The sequence below is a fragment of the Triticum urartu genome, chromosome 3A (genome assembly GCF_056163025.1).
Source record: "Triticum urartu cultivar PI428250 chromosome 3A, HENAU_Tu73, whole genome shotgun sequence".
Lineage (NCBI taxonomy): Eukaryota > Viridiplantae > Streptophyta > Magnoliopsida > Poales > Poaceae > Triticum > Triticum urartu.
In genome coordinates this window covers 101,206,860-101,222,749 of record NC_141875.1, presented here as the reverse complement: position 1 = coordinate 101,222,749, position 15,890 = coordinate 101,206,860, and positions in this window count along the sequence as shown.

The window sequence follows — 15,890 nt, the reverse complement described above, 5'->3', positions numbered from 1 at the left end:
TTCGTTCTTCTTTCGGACCGTTCGTCTCAACGAACGTGATCACCGATTTTTCCCCGGTTAACGACGCCCGTTCGTTTAATCGTTCTTCTTTTTCTTTTCGTCGGATTTATTCCGCGATCGTGATCTCAGATCCGATCTTCGTTCTAGTCTTTCTTTCCGCTCGCTTATCGGAATCAGGTGATTCAAGCGCCTGGAGTTTTGTTTCGAAACCGCCATTCCGACTAATCAACTTGAACAAGCCTTTGCTACAGTAAAATTTGACCTAGTTTCAACTTGCTAGAACCGAGTTGTTTCTTCCGCCGTTTGTTTTCCGTTTCTTTGTTCGGTTCGTTCTTTCTTTGCAACCGGAGTTCTTAAGTTGAACTTTCTGGTTCGTTCTCTTGTTCGAGTTTTACCTGTGCATTAGATGAGTACTTATTGTGTGCTTGTTGTTTGTCTGCGATAGATCACCCGGATTGCGCCGCTTGTTACTTCGAAACCCTAGGTCTCGCGGATCATCAGCAAGGCAAGTAACACTTTGATCATACCTTTTCTACAACCCATGTTTTATTGCATTAGATCAATCCTCTCACATTGCATGATTAGGATCTAATTAAATTGTGGGATGGGAAGTAGATGAGGTAGTACCTATTACCTGTATTATTATGAAACCTTTGGGAGTTACTTCTATGTTTGCTTATTATGCCATGCTATGCTAGTAGACGTGGATTGGGTGAGTGATATCCATGACAGATGTGAGTTGATAATTTTAATGGTTTATCTAAGGTGGCCACTTAAACACACATCTGGGTGGATTGAGGCACCTGATGTCTATCAGGACTTGCCTGTTTTTATTTCGGACCGCCACCCAGGCTCAAAGGGATCATAAGATAATTCATGCTAGAAACTTCCGTGTGCAGCCACATGCTACTATGGGCTCTGGCATAGTTGACTAAGTTTTGCGAACTCTTACGGGGTGGACTAGCAGATGTAGGGGTTGTAGGTGGTACGGTCTACCCCACATGTAAGGTGCTAGCGCTTCTGAAAGACTATGTCTCGGTCATCCGTTTCTCAAACACCATGTAGTGCGAGAAAACAAACGGAGGCGATCGAGTCATGTGGGGAAAAGTGCGCAAACCTCTGCAGAGTGTACAAACTAATCATGATTAGCCGTGTCCCCGGTTATGGACAACTTGAGTATCTAGTACTTGAATATCATGTGAATCTCAACATGTTACTTCTAATTAATGTTGTTGGGTTTTAATTGTTCACTTAATTGGGATCGGAATGCTGTCAACCATTCTCGATGTTTAACAACTACCATGATAGTTAAATAAATTTATTCCTTTGCAGTAGGGAAAAATTGGCTTTACGCAAAACTATAACCATAGAGCTTTCCACCAGCCATATATGCATGTAGTATAGCTGTTTCATTTCATTACTCTCTATGTGTTACATTGCCAGCATATTCCATGTGCTGACCCGTTTTCGGGCTGCAACTTCTCATGTTGCAGACTTTTCAGACGACGAGTAAGGTGCTTTTAGGTCGTGGTTCTATACTCAGTGATGCCGTTGGAGATGATGGACCCATTTATCTTCCGAGTCTTCCACTGTTATCGTTATTAGATGGCCTTAAGCCATATTTATTGTAATAAGTTCTCTTTGAGACAACGATGTAATAAGTGTGTGATTGCCACTCTGCTATAAATCCTTCGATGTACTGTGTGGTGTCAGCATTACTGATCCAGGGATGACACCGGAGCACAGAGCACTTGATCCATTCGGGTCGGGTCGCTACACTTTCAGTCTATGAGGGTATGCAGACATACTATCCCCTCTCGTTGCTATGCATCTCCTAGATAGATCTTGTGTGATCGTAGGTAAAAAATTTGAAATACTGCGTTCCCCAATAGTGGCATCAGAGCCAGGTCTATGTGTAGATGTTATATGCATGAGTAGAACCCAAGGAGCTGTGGGCGATAATAGTCATACTGCTTACCAGCATGTCATACTTTGATTCGGCGGTATTGTTGGATGAAGTGGCCCAGACCGACATTACATGTCCGCATTCATGAGACTGGTTCTACCGCCGTGCTTCGCACATAGGTGGCTAGTGGGTGTCTGTTTCTCCATCTTTAGTTGAATCGAGTTTGACTATGCCCGGTCCTTGTTGAAGGTTAAAATAGCACACTTGACGAATAATCGTTGTGGTTTTGATGCGTAGGTAAGAACCGTTCTTGCTAGAAGCCCATAGCAGCCACGTAAAACTTGCAACAACAAAGTAGAGGGCGTCTAACTTGTTTTTGCAGGGCATGTTGTGATGTGATATGGTCAAGACGTGATTATATAAATTGTTGTATGAGATGATCATGTTTTGTAACAGTTATCGGCAACTGGGAGGATCCATATGGTTGTCACTTTATTGTATGAAATGCAATCACCATGTAATTGCTTTACTTTATCACTAAGCGGTAGCGATAGTCATAGAGGCAATAGTTGGCGAGATGACAACGATGCTACGATGGTGATCATGACGGTGCTTTGGAGATGGAGATCAAAGGCACAAGATGATGATGGCCATATCATATCACTTATATTGATTTCATGTGATGTTTATACTTTATGCATCTTATTTTTCTTAGTTCGGTGGTAGCATTATAAGATGATCTCTCACTAAATTTCAAGGTATAAGTGTTCTCCCTGAGTATGCACCGTTGCTATAGTTCGTCGTGCCGAGACACCACGCGATGATCGGGTGTGATAAGCTCTACGTTCACATACAACGGGTGCAAGCCATTTTTTTGCACGTGCAGAATACTCGGGTTAAACTTGACGAGCCTAGCATATGCAGATATGGCCTCGGAACACTGAGACCGAAAGGTCGAGCATGAATCATATAGTAGATATGATGAACATAGTGATGTTCACCATTGAAAACTTCTCCATCTCACGTGATGATCGGACATGGTTTAGTTGATATGGATCACGTGATCATTTAGATGACTAGAGGGATGTCTATCTAAGTGAGAGTTCTTAAGTAATATGATTAACTGAACTTTAATTCATCATGAACTTAGTACCTGATAGTATTTTGCATGTCTATGTTGTTGTAGATAAATGGCCCGTGCTACTGTTCCTTTGAATTTTAATGTGTTCCTAGAGAAAGCTAAGCCGGAAGACGATGGTAGCAACTACACAGACTGGGTCTGTAACCTAAGGATTATCCTCATTGTTGCACAGAAGAATTATGTCCTTGATGCACCACTAGGTGACGGACCTATTGTAGGAGCAGATTTCGATGTTATGAACGTTTGGCAAGCTCGGTATGATGACTACTTGATAGTTTAGTGCACCATGCTTTACGGCTTAGAACCGGGATTTCAAAAACGTTTTGAATGCCACAGAGCATATAAGAAGTTCCAAGAGCTAAAATTGGTATTTCAGACTCATGCCCGAGTCGAGAGGTATGAGACCTCTGACAAGTACTTTGCCTACAAGATGGAGGAGAATAGCTCAACCAGTGAGCATGTGCTAAGAATGTCTGAGTACTACAATCGCTTGAATCAAGTGGGAGTTAATCTTCCAGATAAGATAGTAATTAACAGAGTTCTCTAGTCACTATCGCCAAGTTACTAGAACTTCGTGATGAACTATAATATGCAAGGGATTGCGAAAATGATTCCCGAGCTCTTCATGATGCTGAAATCAACGAAGGTAGAAATCAAGAAAAGCATCAAATTTTGATGGTTGACAAGACCACTAGTTTTAAGTAAAAGGGCAAGGGAAAGAAAGAGAACTTCAAGAAGAATGGCAAGCAAGTTGTCACTCTCATGAAGAAGCCCAAAGCTAGACCCAAGCCTGAAACTGAGTGCTTCTACTGCAAAGGAAATGGTCACTAGAAGCGGAACTGCCCCAATTACTTGGCAAATAAGAAGGATGGCAAATTGAACAAAAGTATATATGGTATACATGTTATTGATGTGTACTTTACTAGTATTCATAGTAGCCCCTGGGTATTTGATACCGGTTCAGTTGCTAAGATTAGTAACTCGAAACAGGAGTTACAAAATGAACAGAGACTAGTTGAGGGTGAAGTGACGATGTGTGTTGGAAGAGATTCCAAGGTTGATAAGATCACCATCGCACACTCCCTTTACCATCGGGATTAGTGTTGAACCTAAAATAAATGTTCTTTGGTGTTTGCGTTGAGCATAATATGATTGGATCATGTTTATTGCAATACGGTTATTCATTTAAGTCAAAGAATAATTGATATTCTGTTTACATGAATAAAACCTTCTGTGGCCATACTCCCAAGGTGAATGGTTTATTGAATCTCGATCGTAGTGATACACATATTCATGATATTGATGCCAAAAGATGCAAAGTTGATAATGATAGTGCAAAATAATAGTGGCACTGCCGTTTAGGTCATATTGGTGTAAAGCGCATGAAGAAACTCCATGTTGACGGGCTTTTGGAATCACTTGATTATGAATCACTTGATGCTTGCGAACCATGCCTCATGGGCAAGATGAATAAGACTCCGTTCTCCGGAACAATGGAGCGAGCAACAGACTTATTAGAAATAATACATACTGATGTATGCGATCCAATGAGTGTTGAGGCTCGCGGCGGGTATCGTTATTTTCTGACCTTCACAGGTGATTTGAGCAGATATGAGTATATCTACTTAATGAAACACAAGTCTGAAACGTTTGGAAAGTTCAAAGAATTTCATAGTGAAGTGGAGAATCATCGTAACAAGAAAATAAAGTTTCTACGATCTGATCGCGGAGACAAAATATTTGAGTAACAAGTTTGGCCTTCAGTTGAAACAATGTCGAATAGTTTCGCAACTCACGCCACCTGGAACACCATAGTGTAATGGTGTGTCCGAACGTCATAACCGTACTTTATTATATATGGTGCGATCTATGATGTCTCTTACCGATTTACCACTATCATTTTAGGGTTATGCATTAGAGACAACTGCATTCACGTTAAATAGGGCACCGTCTAAAAAACCGTTGAGATGACACTATATGTACTGTGGTTTAGCAAGAAACCTAAGCTGTTGTTTCTTAAAGTTTGGGGTTGCGATGCTTATGTGAAAAAGTTTCAGCCTGATAAGATCAAACCCAAATCGGAGAAGTGCATCTTCATAGGATACCCAAAAGAAACTGTTGGGTACACCTTCTATCACAAATCCAAAGGCAAGATCTTTGTTGCTAAGAGTGGATTCTTTCGAGAGAAGGAGTTTTTCTTGAAAGAAGTGAGTGGGAGGAAAGTAGAACTTGATGTGGTAATTGTACCTTCTCCCAAATTGGAAAGTAGTTCAACACAGAAATTAGTTCCAGTGATGCCTACACCAATTAGTGAGGAAGTTAATGATGATGATCGTGAAACTTCAGATCAAGTTACTACCGAACCTCATAGGTCAACCAGAGTACGTTCCGCACCAGAGTGGTACAGTAATCATGTACTGGAAGTCATGTTACTAGACCGTGACGAACCTACGAACTATGAGGAAGCGATGATGAGCCCAGATTCCGCGAAATGGCTTAAGGCCATGAAATCTGAGGTGGGATCCATGTATGAGAACAAAGTATGGACTTTGATTGACTTTCCTGATGATCGGTGAGCCATTCAGAATAAATGGATCTTTAAGAGGAAGATGGACGCTGATAGTAGTGTTACTATCTACAAAGCTCGAATTGTCGCAAAAGGCTTTCGACAAGTTCAAGGTGTTGACTACGATGAGATTTTGTCACTCGTATCGATGCTTAAAAGTCTGTCCAAATCATGTTAGCAGTTGCCGCATTTTATGAAATCTGGCAAATGGATATCAAAACTACATTCCTTAATGAATTTATTAAAGAAGAGTTGTATACGATGCAACCAGAAGGTTTTGTCAATCCTAAAGGTGCTAACAAAGTGTACAAGCTCCAGCGATCCATTTATGGACTAGTGCAAGCATCTTGGAGTTGGAATATACGCTTTGATGAGTTGATCAAAGCATATAGTTTTATACAGACTTTTGGAGAAGCATGTATTTACAAGAAAGTGAGTGGGAGCTCTGTAGCATTTCTGATATTATATGTGGATGACATACTGTTGATCAGAAATGATACTGAATTTCTGGATAGCATAAAAGGATACTTGAATAAGAATTTTTCAATGGAAGACCTTGGTGAAGCTGCTTACATATTGGGCATCAAGATCTATAGAGATAGATCAAGACGCTTGATAATTTTTTTTCAATAAGTACATACCTTCACAAGTTTTTGAAGTAGTTCAAAATGGAATAGTGAAAGAAGGAGTTCTTGCCTGTGTTGCAAGGTGTGAAGTGAGTAAAGACTCAAAACCCGACCACGGCAGAAAATAGAAAGAGAATGAAAAGTCATTCCCTATGCCTCAGTCATAGGTTCTATAAAGTATGTTATGCTGTGTACCAGATCTATTGTATACCTTAGCATGATTTTGGCAAGGGAGTACAATAGTGATCTAGGATTAGATCACTGGACAGCGGTCAAAATTATCCTTAGAGGACTAAGGAAATATTTCTCGGTTATGGAGGTGATAAAAGAGTTCGTCGCAAAGAGTTACGTCAATGCAATATTTTGGCACCGATCTAGATGACTCTAAGTCTCTAGATACATATTGAAAGTGGGAGCAATTAGCTAGAGTAGCTCCGTGCAAAGTATTGTAGAAATAGAAATTTGCAAAATACATACGGATCTGAATGTTGCAGACCCATAGATTAAACTTCTCTCACAAGCAAAACATGACCACTCTTTGGGAGTTAATCACATAGCGATGTGAACTAGACTATTGACACTAGTAAACCCTTTGGGTATTAGTCACATGAAGATGTGAACTGATCACATAAAGATGTGAACTATTGCTGTGAAATCACATGATGATGTGAACTAGATTATTGACTCTAGTGCAAGTGTGGGAGACTGAAGGAAATATGCCCTAGAGGCAATAATAAAGTTGTTATTTATATTTACTTATATCATGATAAATGTTTATTATTCATGCCAGAATTGTATTAACCGGAAACTTAGTACATGTGTGAATACAAAGACAAACAAAGGGTCCCTAGTATGCCTCTACTTGACTAGCTCGTTAATCAAAGATGGTTAAGTTTCCTAGCCATAGACATGTGTTGTCATTTGATGAATGGGATCACATCATTAGACAATGATGTGATGGACAAGACCCATCTATTAGCTTAGCACTATGATCGTTTAGTTTATTGCTATTGCTTTCTTCATGACTTATACATGTTCCTCGGACTATGAGATTATGCAACTTCCGAATACCGGAGGAACACCTTGTGTGCTATCAAACATCGCAACGTAACTGGGTGATTATAAAGATGCTCTATAGGTGTCTCCGATGGTGTTTGTTGAGTTGGCATAGATCGAAATTAGGATTTGTCACTCTGTGTATCGAAGAGGTATCTCTGAGCCCTCTCGGTAATGCACATCACTATGAGCCTTGCAAGCGATGTGACTAATGAGTTAGTCACGGGATGATGCATTACGGAACGAGTAAAGAGACTTGCCGGTAACGAGATTGAACTAGGTATGATGATACCGACGATCGAGTCTCGGGGAAGTAACATACCGATGACAAAGGGAACAACGTATGTTGTTATGCGGTTTGACCGATAAAGATCTCCGTAGAATATGTAGGAACCAATATGAGCGTCCAAGTTCTGCTATTGGTTATTGACTGGAGATATGTCTCGGTCATGTCTACATAGTTCTCGAATCCGTAGGGTCCGCACGCTTAACGTTCGATGATGATTTCTATTATGAGTTATGTGATTTGATGTACCGAAGTTTGTTCGGAGTCCCGGATAAGATCATGGACATGACGAGGAGTCTAGAAATGGTCGAGAGGTAAAGATTCATATATTGCATGGTTGCATTTGGACATCGGAATTGTTCCAATTGGTTCGGGCATTTTTCCGGAGTACCGGGAGGTTACCGGAACCCCCCGGGAGAAGTTATGGGCCTTATGGGACATAAGAGGGAAGCACACCAGCCCACAAGGGGCTAGTGCGCCCCCCTAGGGCAGGAGGTCGATTAGGACTAGGAGAAGCCCCCCTTCCTTCTCCTTCTCCCTTCCCCCTTTCCTACTCCGCATGGGAGGTGGAATCCTACTAGGACTAGGGAGTCCTAGTAGGACTCCACACCTTGGCGCGCCCCCCTAGGGCCGGCTGCCTCTCCCTTTCCCTCTCCCTCCTAAATATACGGAGGCAGGGGCACCCCAAAGACACACAAGTTGATCTTTTAGCCGTGTGCGGTGCCCCCCTCCTTAGTTACACACCTCGGTCATATCGTTGTAGTGCTTAGGCGAAGCCCTGCGTCGGTAACTTCATCATCACCGTCACCACGCCGTCGTGCTGACGGAACTCTCCCTCGGCCTCAACTGGATCAAGATTTCCAGGGATGTCACCGAGATGAACGTGTGCAGATCGCGGAGGTGCCGTGCGTTCGGTACTTGGATCGGTTGGATCGCGAAGATGTTCGACTACATCAACCGCGTTACTAAACGCTTCCGCTTTCGGTCTACGAGGGTACGTAGACATACTCTCCCCTCTCATTGCTATGCATCTCCTATATAGATCTTGTGTGATCGTAGGTAAAAAATTTGAAATACCGTGTTCCCCGACAGTATGGATGAAGGAGTTCATATCCGATCTAGGTGTAATACCTAGTGCATCGGGTCCAATGAAAATCTTTTGTGACAATACTGGAGCAATTGCTTAGCGAAGGAATCCAGATTTCACAAGAGAACCAAGCACATCAAGAGACGCTTCAATTCCATCCGTGATCAAGTCAAGGAGCGAGACATAGAGATTTGCAAGATACATACGGATCTGAATGTTGCAGGCTCATTGACTAAACCTCTTCCACGAGCAAAACATGATCCGCACCAAGACTCCATGGGTGTTAGAATCATTACAATGTAGTCTAGATTATTGACTCTAGTGCAAGTGGGAGACTGAAGGAAATATGCCCTAGAGGCAATAATAAAGTTGTTATTTATATTTCCTTATATCATGGTGAATGTTTATTATTCATGCTAGAATTGTATTAACCAGAAAGTTGATACATGTGTGAATACATGCAATAATAAAGTTGTTATTTGATGAACGATATCACATCATTAGGAGAATGATGAGATGGACAAGACCCATCCGTTAGCTTAGCATAATGATCGTTAAGTTTTATTGCTATTGCTTTCTTCATGACTTATACATATTCCTTTGACTATGAGATTATGCAACTCCCGAATACCGGAAGGATACCTTGTGTGCTATCAAACATCACAACATAACTGGGTGATTATAAAGATGCTCTATAGGTATCTCCGAAGGTGTTTGTTGGGTTGGCATAGATCGAGATTAGGATTTGTCACTCCGAGTATCAGAGAGGTATCACTGGGCCCTCTCGGTAATGCACATCATGATAAGCCTTGCAAGCAATGTGACTAATGAGTTAGTTACGGGATGATGCATTACGGAACGAGTAAAGAGACTTGCCGGTAACGAGATTGAACTAGGTATGAAGATACCGACAATCGAATCTCGGGCAAGTAACATACCAATGACAAAGGGAATAACGTATGTTGTCATTGCGGTTTGACCAATAAAGATCTTCGTTGCATATGTAGGAACCAATATGAGCATCCAGGTTCCGATGTTGGTTATTGACATGTGATGTGTCTCGGTCATGTCTACATAGTAATCGAACCCCTAGGGTCCGCACGCTTAACGTTCGATGACGATTGTATTATGAGTTATGTGTTTTGGCAACCGAAGATTGTTCGGAGTCCCGGATGAGATTACGGACATGACGAGGAGTCTCGAAATGGTCAAGAGGTAAAGATTAATATATTGGATGATAGTATTCATACACCGGAATGGTTCCGAAGTGTTTTGGGTATTTATTGGAATACCGGGAGGTTACCGGAACCCCCCGGGGGAAGTAATGGGCCACATGGGCCATAGGGGAGAGGCAAGGCAGCCCACAAGGGGGTGGCGCCCCCCCCCCCATGGGGAGTCCGAATTGGACAAGGGGAGGGGCGCGGCCCCCCTTTCCTTCTCCCTCTCCCTCTCCTTCCCCATTTCTCCCTCCAATAGAAGGAAGGGGGCGAATAGGACTAGGAGTCCAAGTGGGTTTCCCCCCACTTGGCGCGCCCCCTAGGCCGGCCTCCTCCCCTCTCCCTCCTTTATATATGGGGGCAGGGGCACCTCTAAGGCACATCAATTGTTCTTAGCTGTGTGTGGTGCCCCCCTCCACCGTTTAATCCTCCAGTCATATTGTCGTAGTGCTTAGGTGAAGCCCTGCGCGGATCACTTCACGATCACCGTTGTGACGCCCGGGTAATTAAGCTACAGTGATCCTTTGCTAATGATGCCACGTCACCTCGTTTATAGTTGCTAATCTCGAGTTAGTTCGAAACCGATTCAAATTCAAATTTAAAATATAGGCAAACGACAAAAGTTTTCAAATAATAAAACTAAAATGTTCGGTGGGTGCCGAATATTACAAGGGTAATTATAATAAAGAAAACATATTTTTAGAAAGTGTCTGAATATTTTAAAATGAATTAAAACAGAAAAGGAAAAATAAGAAAAGAAAAACAAACAAAATAAATAAAGGGGGGAAACCCCCTGGCCAACTGGGCCAAACGGCCCAGCCGGCCGGCCCACTGACCCCTCCGGCCAGCCCACTGGCCCATCCAGCCCCCTCACTCCCTTAACCCCCCCACTCCCCACCGAACCCTAACCCCACCCGCAGCACCCCCAACTCCCCCCCGTCGCCCCCACGAGCTGGATCGGGCTCGCCCCCGATCCTGTCGCCCCATCCCACGATCCCACTCGCCCTCCCCACTACGCTCCCCCCCCGATCCGATCTGGACCAGGGCTTTTCTCGTCGCCCCTGACGCCGCTCGTCGCCGCACCGCCGGCGCCCGTCGCTCCGACTCGCCGGCCCGACCTCGCTTCCTCGTCCTCCTCCCCGACTCGCAGCACCGAGCCCCCACCGCGCCCGACGTCGCCGTCCTCTCCGCCGTCGCCTCGCCCCGTCACCAACCCCGAAGCCGCCAGATCGATCCGCGCCGCCCCTCGCCGATTGGACACCGCCGCCCGGAGCCCGCGCCACCACCGCCGACTTCGTCCTCTTCCTCTCCCTCGTCGGACCTCCCCGACCTCCGCCGAGCCCGCTGCCCCGCCCCCTACATCCCCCCTGTGAGCTGCGCCCCTCCCCTCTCTCCCGTCACCGGATCTGGCCGCGCCTCCGCGCGCACGCGCCCCCGCCACCACGCCGACCGCGGCTCTCCCCCGACCGCGCGCTCGCGTGCCCAGCGCCCCGCTGCCATCCCGGGGCCGCGACCTCCTTCTCCGCGCCGTGCCTGGGCCGCGTGCCCCACCATCCCGCTCGCCCGCTCGCCTACGCGCACCCACCCCGTCGCGCCGCGCCTCCCCCTGTAGCCTCGCCTCCCACCTCAGCTTCGCCGCGCCAGGCCGCGCCGGCGCCGTCCCTTGGCCGCTGCCGCTGCTCCAGTCGAAGCGGCGCCCCTGCCGAGCCCGCTCCTCCCTCCGTCCGCCCCTGTTCCGTGCGCCGTCGCAATCCCCGTCCTCCGCCCGGTTGGCGCCCGGCGAGCCCCGCCGTGGTCACCAACCCCCCCTGCTCCGGCGATCTGCCGGCTCCGCCCGCCCCTGTGGTGCACCCGAAAGAGCGGGTGCTGGACACCGTTGCGCCCGCGCCCATTCGGGCGACAACCGCGCGGCCATGCGCCCGAAAACCGCAAGGCCCCCTGGGGCCAATGACATGGGGGCCCCACCCCACAGAACGTTTTAATAAAAAAAAGAAAAGGAAAAGAATTTAAAAAATATATATAATAATAAAATTAATTAATTAATTAATTAATTAATTAAGGAATTAATTAAGTTAATTAATTATAATTAGATTAACCTAATCACTAATTAACCTAATTAACTGTTAGTTAATTAAAACAGAGTATGAAGAACGGGACCCACCTGTCAGGTTGACCAAGTCAACTACTGACGTCATGCTGACGTCATGATGATGTCAGCAGACACTATTCTGGATAATGTTGATTAAATTAAATAAATAAATCCTAAAAATGATTTAAATCTTTTAAAATTAATATAAAATAAACCGTAGCTCGGATGGAAAAACTTTGTACATGAAAGTTGCTCAGAACGACGAGATGAATTCGGATACGCAACCCGTTCGTCCGCCACGCATCCCTAGCATAGCAAACACGCAACTTCCCCCCTCCGGTTCATCTGTCCAAAAACGCGAAACACCGGGGATACTTTCCCGGATGTTTTCCCCCTTCACCGGTATCTCCTCATACCGCGATAGGGCACCCCTAGCACCGCTACTTGTCTTGTCATGCATCGTTATGCATCTGTTTGCATTATATTTATTGTTTCTTCCCCCCTCTTCTTCCGCTAGACACCGAGACCGACGCCGCTGCTACCCAGTACGACTACGGAGTTGACGACCCCTCTCTCTTGCCAGAGCAACCAGGCAGGCCCCCCCTTTGATCAGCAGATATCGCCTACTCTTCTCTATACTGCTTGCATTAGAGTAGTGTAGCATGTTACTGCTTCCCGTTAATCCTATCCTGATGCATAGCCTATCCTTGCTACTACTGTTGTTACCTTTACCTGCAATCCTAATGCTTAGTATAGGATGCTAGTTTATCATCAGTGGCCCTACATCCTTGTCCGTCTGCCATGCTATACTATCGGGCCGTGATCACTCGGGAGTTGATCACGGGTATATACTATATACTTTATACATGATACATGTGGTGACTAAAGACGGGTCGGCTTGAGGAGCACCCGCGAGTGGAGTTTTGAGGCGGAGCGGCAGGGCAGGTTCCGACCACCTAGGAGAGAGGTGGGCCTGGCCCTGGTCGGCGTTCGCAGATACTTAACACGCTTAACGAGATCTGGGTATTTGATCTAAGTCTGGCCATTTGGTCTATACGCACTAACCATCTACGTGGGAGTAGTTATGGGTATCCCGGCGTCGTGGTATCAGCCGAAGCCTTCGTGACGTCAGCGACTGAGTGGCGCGCGCCGGATTGGACTAGAAGGCCACTAGGCTAGGTCTGCTTTCGGCCGCGTTCGCAACGTGCAGGTGTGCTAAGGGCGATGGGCCCAGACCCCTGGGCGCTTAGGTTTAGACCGGCGTGCTGACCTCTCTGTTGGTCTAGGTGGGGCTGCGACGTGTTGATCTTCCGAGGCCGGGCATGACCCAGGAAAGTGTGTCCGGCCAAATGGGATCGAGCGTGTTGGGGTATGTGGTGCACCCCTGCAGGGAAGTTAATCTATTCGAATAGCCGTGATCTTCGGTAACAGGACGACTTGGAGTTGTATCTTGACCTTATGACAACTAGAACCGGATACTTAATAAAACACACCCTTCCAAGTGCCAGATACAACCGGTGGTCGCTCTCTCACAGGGCGACGAGGGGAGGATCATCGGTTAGGGTTATGCTATGCGATGATACTTGGAGGACTTCAGTCTACTCCCTTCTACATGCTGCAAGACGAAGGCTGCCAGAAGCGTAGTCTTCGAAAGGACTAGCTATCCCCCCCTTATTCCGGCTTTCTACAGTTCAGTCCACATATGATACCCTTATTCCATTTGATACCAATGCATACATATGTAGTATAGCTCCTTGCTTGCGAGTACTTTGGATGAGTACTCACGGTTGCTTTCTCCTTCTTTTCCCTCTATCCCTTCTACCTGGTTGTCGCAACCAGATGTTGGAGCCCAGGAGCCAGACGCCACCTTCGACGACGACTCCTACTACACCGGAGGTGCCTACTACTACGTGATGCCCGCTGACGACGACCAGGAGTAGTTAGGAGGATCCCAGGCAGGAGGCCTGCGCCTCTTTTGATCTGTATCCCAGTTTGTGCTAGCCTTCTTAAGGCAAACTTGTTTAACTTATGTCTGTACTCAGATATTGTTGCTTCCGCTGACTCGTCTATGATCGAGCTCTTGTATTCGAGCCCTCGAGGCCCCTGGCTTGTAATATGATGCTTGTATGACTTATTTTAATTGTAGAGTTGTGTTGTGATATCTTCCCGTGAGTCCTTGATCTTGATCGTACACATTTGCGTGCATGATTAGTGTACGGTCAAATCGGGGGCGTCACAACCGTCACCACGCCATAGTTCTGACGAAACTCTCCCTTGACACTTTGCTGGATCAAGAGTTAGAGGGACGTCATCGAGCTGAACATGTGCAGAACTCGGAGGTGCCGTACGTTCAGTGCTTGATTGGTTGAATCGAGAAGACGTTCGACTACATCAACCGCGTTAAGCTAACGCTTCCGCTTTCGGTCTACGAGGGTATGTGGACACACTCTCCCCCTCTCGTTGCTATGCATCTCCTGGATAGATCTTGCGTGATCATAGGAAATTTTTTGAAATTGCATGCTACGTTCCCCAACACTTGCACTAGTGAAAGTATGAACCCTAGGCCTTGTTTTCAAGCATTGCAATACCGTTTTCGCTCACTTTTACTACTAGTTACCTTGTTGTTTTTATATTTTCAGATTACAAAAACCTATATCTACCATCCATATTGCATTTGTATCACCATCTCTTCGCCGAACTAGTGCACCTATACAATTTACCATTCTATTTGGTGTGTTGGGGAGACAAGAAACTCTTTTGTTATTTGGTTGCAGGGTTGTTTGAGAGAGACCATTTTCATCCTACGCCTCCCACGGATTGATAAACCTTATCCACTTGAGGGAAATTTGCTACTGTCCTACAAAACTCTGCGCTTGGAGGCCCAACACGAGTCTACAAGAAGAAGGTTGCGTAGTAGACATCAAGCTCTTTTCTGGCGTCGTTGCTGGGGAGGTAAGTGCTTGAAGGTATATCTTTAGATCTTGCAATTAAATCTTTTAGTTTCTTGTTTTATCACTAGTTTAGTCTATAAAAGAAAACTACAAATAAATTGAATTGAGGTTGCCTCATATGCTTCATCTTTTTAATGTCTTTTGTGAAAATGATGGAAAAGAAAATTGTGCTCAAGTATTATAAGAAGTTAATAAAATGTTTGGCACTAAATTTTTGAATGATTAGCATGATTGCAATGTTCTTAGTATGAATTCTTTGAATATCCATGATGCTAATGATATGCAGAGCTACAAGCTTGGGGATGCTATGTTTGATGAAGATGATATTTTTAGTCCCTCAAGTTTTGATGAGCAAATTTATTATGATGATAGCATGCCTCCTATTTATGATGATTATGTTGATGAAAGTGGTTTCGGAGAGGTCATGACTTTATTTAGTGATGAATCCACTATTTTAGAAGAGGTTCCAATTGATTATGGGAACAAAGTTGCTATCTATGATGATTATTGTGATGACATGTATGCTATAAAGAAAAATGATAACCATGAAACTTGTCATCATGATTTTAATTTTTAATTGGATTATGCCTCACATGATAGTTATTTTCTTGAGTTTGCTCCCACTACTATGAATGAGAAGAATTTTGCTTATGTGGAGAGTAGTAAAATTTCTATGCTTGTGCATCATGAAAATAATGCTTTATGAGATGGTTACACTACAAAAAAAGACATCCGTGACATTTTGGGCCGAACAAATTTTTTTCCTGTCATGCTTATGACATTTCTATGACGATAATTGTGACAAAACCCGGTATCATCATAGATGTGGTAGGCTCTTACTTCTATGACAAAAAATCATGACAGAAAATGGGCTTTTCGTCCTCGGCAGGATGGAGACTGTAACGCCCTCGATGCGGCTATATCTCCCACGTGTCGAAGCACGACTTAGAGGCATAACCGCATTG